Genomic DNA, 13,798 nt, shown 5'->3' with positions numbered 1-13,798 from the left:
GAAAATGATTATATTTACTGAAGCATCAAAAGGAGTATTACTCTGGGATAAATTTAATTTAAAAAATTCAAAACTTGTAACGCTGTAGACAAAACTGTCTTGGAAAAGTTGGCAAATTCATATTTTTCTGTTCCTAAACTAAACAAAAAAGCTACAGTGAACAAAACAGTGTGGTATACTTGCATAAAGATAGACCTGTAGATCGAAGGAGTAGATTTAAGAATGCAAGAATTACAACTCACATCTATGAAACACTGGTCTTTATCACAGGGTCCAAGACAGTCCCTCTCTGTCGGTCCCCACTCTGTCTCCCACTCCCTCTGACTGACATCCTGAACCTACTAAATATATTTGAATGGAGTCCCTCCTAAGTGGTCTGTCACTGTGCCAGGAGGCTGTCGTACCCTGAGAACTCAAAGGATCTGACCCCAACCTTACAGAGCCTCTCATCTGTTGGAGGTATCAGACGTTACCTAAGAAAAACTTGTGTCATATCCGAGTACTGTTGGCAGAGCCCTGATGTGGTCTACAGTCTGAGAGGTGACCAAGAGCCTTGTGGACATGTTGTGATTTCAGAGGGCTTTGGGCCTGGAAGGGTGTGTTCTCCTTTGTGTTTGGAGAGCATCACCATGGCTCGTTTCACTAGAGAAGGCCAGGATGGAAGTAGGGGACTACAGCTACCAGAAATGCTCAGTGGCATCTGCAGGGGCTGATCAAGCAGCTTGCACCTGCAAAGTAGCATTAGGGATGAGATACAAGCAAACATGAGGGCTTTTGAGAAGACACAGTGGGCACAGGCTGGTGCACATAGACATGGGGAGTCAGGCAGAGAGGCCCCCACCCCACAGTGGGCTTTGCAATTTGTAAGCCAGAGCTCTTCCTCCAGATGCGCCTTATAGATAACTCTGAATGATGTGACCAGAGTTCTTTATCTCCAGCACAGTCACATGTTGTATAGCATTGTGTGATCTAATGATACCAAACGTTTGGGAGGAAAGCACATGACAGAAAGTTAGACGACTTTCTTCACGGATTTTCTGGATGAATTTTGTTCTGGGTGTCTCCTTTGTCCCAGTCTGCCTCCTTGGAGTCTCAGCATAATGTACTTGGCCCAGTGCTGTACAGATCGTCTGTCATGTACGTTTCTTCATTTGGATGGAAATAATGAAAACAGACCCCGAAATCATTGGCTGGCAAATGACTGCCTTCCCATGTGGGATATCTGGAATGAGTTCAGTTTTAGCATTTTCTTATTTGCTTGGCCAGCCAAGGTGCTTCAGATGTCAAGTTCTTCAATGATGTTTCCATCCTGCAATTATGTGCGAGCAATGGTCTTTTATTATAACTTCTAAAAGCAATTTTGGCAGTCTAACACTGCACTGAAATATATTTTAAAATTTATGCCCCCTGAAATTTTTCAGATGACCACCAAAGAGTCATGATGCCAGACTTGGATTTGGGAAGCTGGCACAGAGAACCAACTGATAGGCGGAGGCTGGAAGAAGACCTGGTATGCACATAGGTTGGGACTGAATTCACCCTCTGTGATAATAAAGGCATCTCCCTGGGTATCCGTACATAATGTTAATACATGAATGATAGGCAGATGAAAAAGCTGTTAATACCATTTATATGCAGCAGCTGGGAGTGGGTGCAGCTAAGCCAGGATCCTGGCACTCCACCTATGGATGATAGGAGCCCAGCGACTTTAGCCATCATCCACTGCCTCCAGATACAGTAACAGAATGGTGGACTGGAAGCCTAGAGTGGCCAGGACTCAAACCAGGCACTCTGATGTGAGATGTTGGCATCCCTGGCAGTGAGTTACTCCACCTTGCCACATCTGTCCCTCAAGAATGGTTTTTACATGTATAAGTTACTGGTGTCAAAAAAAAAAGAAAAAGATAATACCCTATGGCACATGAAAATGACAGAAAATTCAATTTTGATGTCCATAAAGCTTTAGTGTAATTTTAGAAATGTCATTGTTATTGCTTTTATATACAAGAGGAGAATCAAATAGAAATGAAACTGTTTACTTCCTGACATTTTATTGAGAAAAATTTTCCAGTGCCCATGTCTTGGAGTTATTGGTTATTTTGCATTAAATGAGTGAATCCTTCTTTGACAAAACATGCACGCTCGCCATAGAAAGCATATGAATTTAATCAGCTGTGACTGGAGAACTTGTGCCTTGTTTTGATTTAAAATAAGTACAACTTTCCACCTTGGTTAAAATTCTGTTGAAACTAGAATATAAGTTGATGAGAACTCTCGATTCAGGACTCATACTGTTGACTAGCTAGGTATAGGCATGCCAGAAATTGTGTGTTCTCCCAAAAGAGTAGGAAGGTCTAGATTCCTCTGAAATCTTATCAAGGGCCAAGTGTATGTTTGCTTGCACATGTGTGTGTATGTATGTGGAAACATTGAAGGATTCCTGACATTGGTTAAATAATTTGTATGAAGATCTACTCTGCCCTGGATTACCTCTCAAATCTTGCTAACTCTTTCATTTAGATCTCTGTCTTTCAGAGTAGATTCATTAATAGCATTGTTTTAGAAAAGCTCCTCTCCAAGTTTTGGGTATGGTGGGAAGAAGACAGCCAGTGACCGTGCCTGGAGGAGTATGTCAGGGAAGATGCGTGTTAACTTTACTGTAAGTGTTGGGAAAGGAGAATCAAAGTCAGGAAATGGTGTTCCTGCAGAGCTTTCTTTTCCTGAGTTTTATGCTGATTTTGAAAATCCACCTTTAGCTGAAGACATTATGAAATGGAAAATATATTGGTTTTAGACAACATTGAAGCAAGAATTGTGGAGAAATTATATATAATGTTTCTCTTAAGGATACAGGTGCTATCTGCTAAATTGCTGTGTGAGACAGTAGGCAAATGGGCCTAGTGCATTTGATTTGGCCAGAAAATTATTTGTTGTTTGTAATAGCCACTATGAAATTGGAATGAGGAAAATACAGAGAGTGCTTGGGGGAAAAAAAGGCTGCCATTCTGTTCGTTAATTACTATTTGAAAATAAAAAAAAAATCTATTTATTCTTTTTTAACAGAAATGTGCTTTGAAGTAGTTCCTACTAGAGCCCTTCCCTCCCTCCCCATTTTTAGAAGTTATTTACCATTTTATCGTGAAAACTAGTGGTTTTATAGTTACATACACAGTTACACATTTGCAGAACACATACATTTGCACACCTTTATGTACCCTTTGAGCCCTCAAAATAATGCTGCTTATAATTTGCTGTTTCTCTGTGGAAGTGCAGTGTTTTTTCTCTCTTTGCCTAATATGTCACAACTTGCTTTGTTTATGAGTTTCCATGGCCCTGTTTCCCTGCCAGTGTTTGGTGAGAAACACCTGTGGTTGAATCTGCACATGTACCCTTTCTGTTCTCATTGCTGATGTTGTTTGATGTGAGCCATCCACAAGGTGCAACAGGAAGATACGGTAGAAACCTAACCCGCACCCCACACACACACTCAGTGTCCAGTGTGCCTCCCTATGCATTCCCTTCCAGTAGCTCTGACCCTTGCAATGACTTGCCTTTTGAAATCATCCTATTTCAATATTCCTTTACGTACACTAACACTACCCTTACCCCCATCATTCATGGGAGACCCAAATGTTGACTGAACTGACAGCGGCAAAACAGCTGATTTTTGTCATACGGAGGCGTAAGATTGTGCAGCAAACATAAGAGGAGACTTCCCTATTGCTTCTATTTCAAGTTTAGGCTTTTTTTGCTGTGTGATGGTATAAGTGGACCATCTGCAGGGGGCCAGTCTTTGTCATCATTTTAGATCTTCACAAGTAGAGCTTGCACATCCCAGAAGTCCCTTACACAAAGCCTCATGGTGTCGCAGGACACCACCTCCCACCCACAGCTGCCTAGGTTGGCTTCTCTTACTGTCAGTGTTCTGAGTACAGACCTGGGTCATGGGAGAGCCCAGGAATGAATGCACCTGCTGCTATCATCTCCACTCTAACTGGGGGACTTGCAGCTGCCGTCTGTGATGTCATGTTTTAATCTGGAGCCACCTGAGTTCTTTTGATTCCCTCCACTCAGCTTCTGGAAGAGCAGAGCCTAGGGAGGGATTACAGATTGGGGAAATCTTCTCTCCTGGAATTTACCTGGACCTGAGAAGATATCCTTCCCACTCCCATAGCACTTGCCCTTGGCCTGTCCCCAAAGCAGGTCTTGTTTCATGATTGAGTTCTTTACACAACTCGGATGCTAGAATCTCAGCAGACAGGTGATTTGCATATGTCTGCTTCCATCCCACAGGCTGCCTTTTCAAGAACATTGATTACATGGTTTCCCATTTTGATATTGTCCAGATGGTCTAATTTTGCCCATGCTTCCATGTCATGTCAGCCGCTTTACATATTTTCACCTGTATCAGTTCCTGTACACTAATAAGGATAAATTGCCGTGGAATATACATCATGGTAAAACCAGGGTCGGCTGGTAAAGCAGCTCCAACACACATATACACGAAATGTTGTTCGTCAGCTAATGTGAAAATTAACGATATTGAGTTACAAAGTGCAGCTTGATGCGGAACTGTAAGGAAATGGGTTATGGAAACATGGCCAAATATATGAGAATGAAGGACTAGGAGAGCCCTCCTGATCACATCCTCTGCATCGGGTCCTGTATGTTCCCCAATAAACCATTCTAGAAATCCTGGCAAGGAAAACATGGTCCTCTCTTGACTTCAGGATTCCTGTTTTTCCCATGTTTCTCATGTGTTAATGCCTTAATGTCAGTTACTTTCAGCGAGAGAACAGTAGGAATTTCTATTCCAGGTTAACTTTCAAATTTAGGGAAATTTTAAAAAGATACCTTGGGTGTATGTCACATTATCTTACATTTCAAGAAACACTTGTAGTTCCTCAGCAACAGAGTCTCATATACCAGTTAGTGATTGCTTACTGGCAGGACTTATGAGCAGGCACTGCACAGAAAGTTCTAGAAGTATCTTTTCAACCTACAGCTGAGGATACAACCAACTCATTCTGAAATGGTTCTCAGAAAGTCCTGAGAAATTTTTAAAAACTCAAATGTAAGTGATTCTCTCCACATGCTGTTTCTCCTTGTAAAAAAAAAAAAAAATGTTGTTGTTTTTACTCCTCCTCTCCTACTTAACTCTTCTTCCTTTGGTGATTTCCACTTACTTATATTTCCCTACTCACGAGTCCAACACAGGCCCGGAGGGGCTTCCTTGGCCCTTGTTCCCCTCCTGCTGCCCATTCAGACCCACCACTGGCTGTTGCACGCTGTGTCCTCCAGCATGTATGAGTGTACAAACAAGTCCCTGAGGGTGCCTCTCTGTTGGGGTGCTTACAGAACACACACTTGTTCCCAGTGCCCAGGCACACAGCTTCCTTACCACCTCTCACCCTGGCAAGGGGCTGGAAGGAGGCAGGAACCCGATGTGGTCGGAAACAGAACTTCTCTCACCAGACCATCGTTTCCCTCAGAATGCCAAATGTAGCTTGATTGTTGAAAACTTCAATAGAAAAAGAAGATATACCAGAAATACCTTCTTCTTTTATTTACTTTCAGATTTAAATATTTTGAGTGACAGTGAGCACAGGAAGCTTTTGGTAGCAGAACACAGGGGGAAACCCTCATTTTCTGCACAAAGACTCCATGTCTGCTTACAGACCCCCCCAAAGTTTCCAGTTAAGCTTTCCGTGTGTGAACATCAGGCATTCGAGTGGCGACTTTGTTCCATTAAGCACAGTGGTGTGGATGAGCAGTTTTGCTTTGTGTACAGGTACAGCCACTCTGAATAGGCTCATCCATTATCAAAAGGCACCCTCATATGTTTAGTCAGGGTCACAGTGTTCAGTTTAACGGTACTATGATAATAATCACCATAATTAGGCTCAGATTTGCCTTCCTTCCCAAAAGACAAGACTTTCCTCCCTCCAAAGCCTACTTTAGACATGCAAATGGCAGCAAAGTTAAATGACATGGCCTTTGTAGACTGTCTTTTTTTTTTTTTCTTCTTGATCTTCCCACATAGTCCCCTTTAAGGATTCAGGGAGTAGTGTTAATGTACTAGAATAATCTAAAATAAATAATCTAAAAAGTAATAAAAAATAATCTAAAATAAACCACTTAATATGGAAAAGTCCAGAACTGGGTTCATGCAGTTCACCTGACCCTCAGCTGGTTGCTCCTCAGTCAAGACAAATCGCATGAGACAGAGGAACAAGATTTCATACTGTGACCCCACCCTGGAACACACCTGCACATTTTGCAATGCCTTGAAAAGGGGCTAGACATTGTAAACAGGCTTTTCTTTTTTCAAATATGTAAGAATTCCCCTTTTTTCCCCTCTTCCCTCCTCTCCCCACTTCCTCCTTTGAGCTGGTTTGTCTTTTTCAATTAGGAAATCACTTTGTCTTCCGATTTTCTTAGCAGGAGTGTGCTGGTGTCAGCTAACGGGTCATGCTCCACCAGCAGCAGACCCACTTCCTTTTGCTAAGGCCCTACGGTTTCTGACCTCAGACCCATCCCCCTTCACAATCCTTGAAACCTGAACATTGGCTTCCATCTCGTCTTCAGATGTATAGTGTCAGGTGAAAGGCGGTGTTGGCTTACTCAGTTGATGTGCAGACAGACGTGTAGACATGCGAGGCTCTCAAGGCTGTTGGATGGGTGACCTCCAGATTCCCATGCAACTGGTGATTTTGATGCATTTGTATTCATTGTGGGATAATCTGACACTTCCGGGAAGGATGATTCAGTGGCCTCCAGGAAGATTGTAAATCCACCTGGGGATCTTGCTGTGTGACTGTGTTGTCCTGATTTAGCCTAGGTGTATACACATGGACGAAGATGTACACCCCTCCTCTGTAAGATCCAAAAGCTGAGCATGATCTGTCCATCCGGGAGTTCATATGCATTCAGTTCATGTGAGAAGATTAGGGATGAGTCAATGCTGATATAGACATTCTGACAAACACATGAAATGAAAAAGAAGATCATCCTGTAATCTGCTTCCATCTGAGGAGGGAAGAGGAGGGAGTAGACAAGGGGTGCTTGATAAGTCCGTGGAAAACCAGAACTTAAAGATGTTTACTTTAGTGTATTAAATTGTTGGGTTTTTTTAAATCTCTGCATGTTCTTTTTGCATTTGCATCCCCGAAGCCCTTTTTGAAGGCATCCTATGCTTCTATGCCTTAGTTCATGTACACCCCAGCTATTTCTGAAAGAATACCCACTGGAGTTACTGCTTAGAGGAGTACAGTGAGAGGTGTGGCTTTGCTTTTTTTTTTTAATATATAGGTAACTGAGCTTTTGCTTTTTTGTCAAGCTTATATAGTTTTCTAACTGAATGTAAAACCAGTGCTAGCACTGTTTTTTGAACACTAGCAATACAAGAAGATGGTTAATATATAACTACCTTTTTAATGAATGATAAAGATTATATATGGACTATGATTACGTGTGTGACAAACATCAAAACAAGGGTGGGTATATGTGGGCTGGCCATTGAGATGCCAGCTGTGACAGCAGGTATTTTATATTCTAGTGCCTGGGGTTTAAGTGCCACCTCCACTTGGAAATGTAACTGTCTGCTAAAATATACCAGGGAGGCAGCAGGTGATGGCTTAAGTGGCTGGGCCCCTGCCATGCACACAGGGAAAGCTGGGTTGAGTTCCTAGCTCCTGGTTTTGGCCTCCCCCATCTCCAGCTATTGCCAGCAGTTGGGAGCTGATTCAGCAGATGAGAGCTCTGATATGTCCATGAACGTGTCCGTCTCTTACGGTCGGCCTTGTAACTTAATCTAAATTTAAAACAAAAATGATAGGAAACAAATTGGAAAGCAGTACAACTAAACTTTTAAAATTCATCATAGTAGAAGTATGTTAGAATATTGACATTATGAGGTTGTTATGTGCAAATTCGTTAGTAAAGTAATATTTTATTAGTAGAATCGGATTTTTTCTAGTTCTAGATTTTTCTGCTGTAAAAGTGTTTTAAATAATACATATTTAAAGGTACTTGAAAATGTTGGAAGACATTTTTCTTAAAAGATGAGTTTTGAAATTCATGCCTTACAAAGATTCACAAAACAGTTGCATGGTCATGAGAAAAACTGCATGAATTTCTTTCTTTTTTTTTCTGCATCAAGCTAAACTTACATTTTCACTCCATTTTAAAGATTTCTTTTATTTTTATCACAAAGATATATATAGGGAGATGGAGAGACAGGAAGATCTTCTGTCCAATGACTCACTCCCCAAGTGACTGCAGCGGCTGGTGCTATGCCCATCTGAAGCCAGGAGCCAGGAACTTCCTCCAGGTCTCCCACACGGGTGCAGAGTCCCAAGCCTTTGAGCTGTCCTCTTCTGCTTTCCCAGACCACAAGCAGGGAGCTGGATGGGAAGTGGAGCTGCCGGAATTAGAACCGGTGCCCACATGGGATCCCAGCACTTTGAAGGTGAGGACTTAAACTGCTAGGCCACTGCCCCAGGCCCATCCAGGAACTTTTTAAAATACTCCTCTGTTACCTAAATACTGCTAAATTTTTTAAGATTATCATAGTGACCAACAGCTTTTTATTTCCTGTTCCTTTTTTATGCTTGTTTATTTTTACTTTTTCATGTTGGAAATACAGACTAAGCATCACTAAGCTGAACATCTAAAACTGCTCCAAGTTTCAGATTTTGGAGCATTTCTGATTTAAGAATTAGAAGTACTCTACTGGCAATGTTTGTGTAAATACAAGCATTCTAGAATCCTTGACACCAAAACTCCAAAATCATTTTAGGAATCATAGGGCGCTGCAAACACTACTAGACAATTTAAAGGAAGTTCATATTTAGTCAATTATCTGTCATTGTAATTATGGAAAAAGCATGTTAATGGAAAAATCTGTACTCCAGGGAGGGTAAACATCTGAATACTAGCAATTCAAGGGAGAAAACAGAGAACGGAAGAAAAAAATAAGTAAACGTCCCCTAAAGTAATGGAAGAAAATATCCCAGAACCTGCAGTACGCACAGTCTCCCACAGACACTTGGCAAGCAGTTGAAAAGCAGGAAGTTTCTAAACATTATTTTCCATAGAGAAAAAGTAAAAACAAATGGTACTTCGAGGATCACAAACTACTGTGACTTTGAATTTTTTCATACTCGCCTTGAAAACCAGAGAGAGTAGAACAGTTACTGTAGCTGTAAGCCTGAGATGTGCTACTAGGAAAAATTACCCATCAAACATGTTTGTTTTTAGAGAGAAATTAATGGTAAGTCTTCCTTCGTACAGGACAGGGATAGAGATTGCCTGGCCACGAACAGTCAACAAGTACAACTACAAGCATGTTTTTGACAGATAGGGAGATATAAATACAAAAGAATCAGCTGTAAGAGATTGCAAGTGCTTATCTCCAAGGCGGAGGATATGCTGATTATGTTTTGAGAATTAAATGTATAGGAATAATTCATATTACTGTGATCAAAAATTATGCGTTGAAGTGAGAGATGGCCGTAGCTGAGTCTGAGAGAACAGATTGGAAAATTGTGAGACCAAAGGTCAAGAAACAACTTAGAAGGCTGTTGGAATGTGAGCGTGCTTGAGAAAGTTCGTGGCAAATGTGTATTATGTAAAACCCAGGCACAGAGTGCTAAATCAGTTTACCTTTTATTTCTATTTTTTCCACAGATGTTTTTGAAGTCCCCTCACACAGTGAGAATGTGACCTGTACAGTAGTGGGCATAGAGCAACGGTTCTGAAAAATATTGCAGGGGCACACATCCAGTACAATGGTGAAGACACCCCTTGGGACACTCACTTCTCATATCAGAATGCCTGTGTTTGAGGCCTAGCTCTGCCTCCCACTCCAGTTTTCTGCTGATAAGCACCTGGAGAAAGAGCAGGTGGTGACACAAGTGCTACAGGCTCTGCCACTCATGTGGGATGCGTCCTGTCCCAGCCCTGGCCATAGCAATCAGCTGAGTAGTGAACGTAGTGAACAAACAGATGGAAGGTTTTCTCTCTCTTTCTCTTTCTCTTTTGCTCAGGCTTTCAAATAAAGAAAGAAATCCCCCAAAATTGTGAAAGTTCAACTGCCCAATCAGTTGGCTGGAACATGATTCTGAAAGTGGAGGTCGGTGTAATCTTTTAAGGTTTTGGGGAACTGCTGTGTGTAACCAGTGAAACTACCTTCACAGTAGGTCTAAAAATATCAGGAAAATGGGGCTACTTACAAGGTTTCCTCAAGTCTAAGTACAGAAGGAGTTTCCATGGAAGAGCCTTAAACCAGCCTGTCTCAGCAGCTCCCTAAAGCATTGTGCTCTGTCAGCGGATGACATTCAGACACACCTGAAATGAAGGAGATACATCCTCAGCCACTTCACGAAGGAAGAAGATTGCCAAGCAATATGTTATATTAATTCAAATGTTAACCTAAGCATGAAAAATTCACAAAGGGGATCAAAGTTTATTCTGTAGATTAATTTTTAGCTTCCTTAAATCCTTTGATACCAATTTGAGAATTTTATTTTTATTTGTTTCTTAAGTAGGACAAGATTAATATGAGGATAAAATTTAATTATGTTTGAACAAATGCTGACTTCTGCTACTTGCCAGGAATTATCGATTGTAAGCATCTGTTATTTTGACAAGAAAGAGCCTTAAGGTATTTGGGTTCTCTTGATCTTGCACAGCATGAATTCCTTCAGTACTTAAAAGAAGTAGCTTTTTATTGTTTGTTTTAAAAATTGTATTCATATGAGATCCTGGGAAGGAACTTCTGGCCGCTTGGTAAACTCCCCTATTGCCTGCAACAGTTGGGATTTCACTGATCCAAAATTGGGAGACAGGAACTCAATTCAGGTCACCCACATGGGTGACAAGAACTCAGTCACTTGAGCCATCACCAGTGCCTGCCAGGTTCCTCATGAGCCGGAAGCTGAACAGGACTGGGGTATCCAACCGAGTTAGTTTGATGTGCAGTGTCCATGTGTGGACCAGCATCTTAACTGCCAAACAAAATTGTCATGCTAGAGGTAGCTTTTTTAAAACCATGAAATGCAGTGCAGCCACTTTGGAGAGTAGATAAATGTACTTAATATGCCACCTAGCAAGAAAGGTGGTAACATTGCTCTCTACAAAAGCTTCATCACAGACATCTGTATTCTTTCATGTTAACCAAAGGGTGAGAATTCAGATGGCCCTAGTGGGTACATGGGTAAATGAATTTGATATGTTTGGTTAAAGATTCATTTGCTTATTTGAAAGACAGTTACAGAGATAGAGGGAGAGACAAAGCTCTTTCAACTGGTTCACTCCCCAGTGGCTGTAATTGCCAGGGCTGGACCAGGCCAAAGCCAGAAGGCAGCAGCTTCATCTGGGTCTCCTATATGAATGACAGGGGCCCAAGTACTTGGGGCCTTTTTGTACCACTTTCTCAGGCACATTTGCAGAGAGCTGGATCAGAAGCAGAGCAGCTGGGATTCAAATTAGTGCCCATACTGAATGCCAGCATTGCAGGCTGCAGCTTAACTCACTACTCCACCATGTCAGCCCCAGTAATAAATTATATTTTCATGATGGCAAATATTCAGCAATAGGAAGAACTGAGCTACTTTTACACACAATAAAATCATATTCATACACACATATATACACACATATATGTCTTTCTCTATTTTGTAATGGTATGAAATTCTAGAACAGGCAAATCCAGTTTACAGTGACAGCATTGGTGATTGCCTGGGGCCAGGTCCGAGTGGTTTTAATCAGGTATGGTGAAGTAGCAGCATGATGCCTGCCCTGGAAAGATGGTTTGCTTATTTGTATCATCTCAGAGAAACGGGCACACCACACAGCGCATGGCTACCCAGTTAAGCACTAGGATGAGCCAGAGGGATAGAAAGAACAAGGGTGTGCATGGCCCCGGTGGCTTCCGGGGAAAGCCAAGGCAAGGCAGGACATGGGACAGGGCAGAGCAGACACGTTTGAGAAGACCAGTAGAGTTATGTCATCAGACTCATCCTGTAGACACCTGGCCAAGAGAGGGATTCACTTGCTATGTGTTAGGGGAAGGAGGAAATTGGGGATTAGATTTTGGGTTGAGTGTTCCACGTTTGAAGAGTGGGCTCATGAGGAAATCTAGGAAGAGTGAGTCCTGGCAGGGAGTCCTCTGTGCCTGGCTAGCACATGCCCAGGATGTCAGAGCAGCATGAAATCCAGGGCAAAGAAACAAGCAAAAAACCATGACTTACACAGAAACCACCATCCAGTATAGATACACAGGATGTATATATGTCAAACTCACTAATCAGATGCATAAAAGGGGTGTGTTATATACAATTATAAATTGTACAGCAATAAAACCTGTCTGACAAGCCAAAAGGCAAAAAGGGAACCGAAATGTAATAGGTACCCAAAACTGTGTAAAACCAACCAGGAACACTTATTCTGAATTCTGCCACTGTTGCTCAAATGCTGCCCAAGTGTCAGATGTGGGAAGCACAGAGCTGCAGATAACGCCTCAGATGGCAAGTTCTTCCCACATGGCTCCACCACTTTCCCTGGGTCATGACCCTTCCTATGCCCTCCAGGAAGATGACCAATGGAAACAAAGATGGCTTTTCACTGACCGTATGTGTGAGGACCACAGCCTCTCCTGAGGTGAGATACCACAGAGTGTCTTCAGAGCAGGAAATGAGAAGCTGCTGTTTCACGGGCTGGAGTTCAGCATTCCATGGCACAGCATTCCAACCACTGGGGAAGGTTCTGCCTCATGTCACTGTGGCTTACACATGGAGCCCTGGTCCATCTCCTGCTCCCACATGGGGTTGGCCCCTCTAACGCCTACTCTCCGGCTCCTGAAACTAGCTAACACTCTCTCCTCTCTTCCTGTGTCTCCCAACTTCATCTCAACTCTTCTAAATCATGTTTCCCTCTGACTTTGTTCTTCCTTATTCTCTCACTGACTTCCCATGAGTTGTAGTACTCATGTCCATCTTAAGCTTGTACCACCAAAAGGCCCAGGATCACAGCAGAAGTGAAACTAGGGGAAGGCCAGCCGGAAGAGCAGCTGCCTAGCGCGGGTGGGACAGTGCCACCATCCCAGTGCATGAAGGAGAGCTCGTTACTCATGTTGTTTCTTACTAAGAGTTTCACATTTCAGACTCTGCCAGCCATGTGTATTGTATTATGACATTTATCTGGATGATAGCGTGTCGGCAATGGATGGCGTGTTTACTCGCTGGGAAGTTTTTTCCTGGAAGCAGTCTAGACTACATCCACATTACAGGGCTGTGTGCACAGGCCCACGCAAACTCATACTTCCACAGAGCTCACACAGCGTGGATTAATACCACCAGTGAGCTTCCGGATTTGACAAGCGATTCTCTTAAGTTTTTCAATGTAAGACTCCAGGCAAGACAACATTACAAAGACAAGGCAGTGTCTGCTGAGGTTTCCTCAACAGAGAACACATGGAAATTTTCCATTTCTGCCCCCAGCAAGCTGTCACTTTCTCAAATAACCAGTTCACCCAATTTTCACTTTTAATCAGCTCAATTTAAATATGGCATATTAACTAAAATTAAAAGCAATTACACAAGAATGATTTGGAAAGTAACGTTGTGTTTGATTTGGTTCTAATTGCTGGCATTTGCTGTTTGCATCCTTTAATTATTCGTTTTTGACAGATTTCTCTAATTAATGTACTTTGCAGGAATTCGAGTAAGAAAAGTCAGGTTGTAATTTCCGGCGACTCGGAACCTGGAAAGTCTGCAGTCACTGCCTGTGCTTCCAC

General features: G+C 42.2%; 1 protein-coding gene across 1 annotated transcript in view; it reads left to right on the top strand.

The window, feature by feature from the left end:
• ZNF438 (zinc finger protein 438) overlaps window positions 1–13,798 on the top strand; it is a 136,451-nt gene that overhangs the window by 93,376 nt on the left and 29,277 nt on the right. Inside the window, exon 4 of the mRNA XM_040988071.1 lies at window positions 1,422–1,510. The gene's annotated coding sequence lies outside the window, so the exon portion shown is untranslated. The remainder of the gene's footprint in view (window positions 1–1,421; window positions 1,511–13,798) is intronic.

Source organism: Ochotona curzoniae, unplaced genomic scaffold (assembly GCF_017591425.1).
Source record: "Ochotona curzoniae isolate NIBS_2020 unplaced genomic scaffold, NIBS_Ocur_1.0 contig_4797, whole genome shotgun sequence".
In the NCBI taxonomy this organism is placed as follows: domain Eukaryota; kingdom Metazoa; phylum Chordata; class Mammalia; order Lagomorpha; family Ochotonidae; genus Ochotona; species Ochotona curzoniae.
Note: the sequence above shows the minus strand (reverse complement) of the source record. Positions and strands in the feature narration are given on the sequence as shown.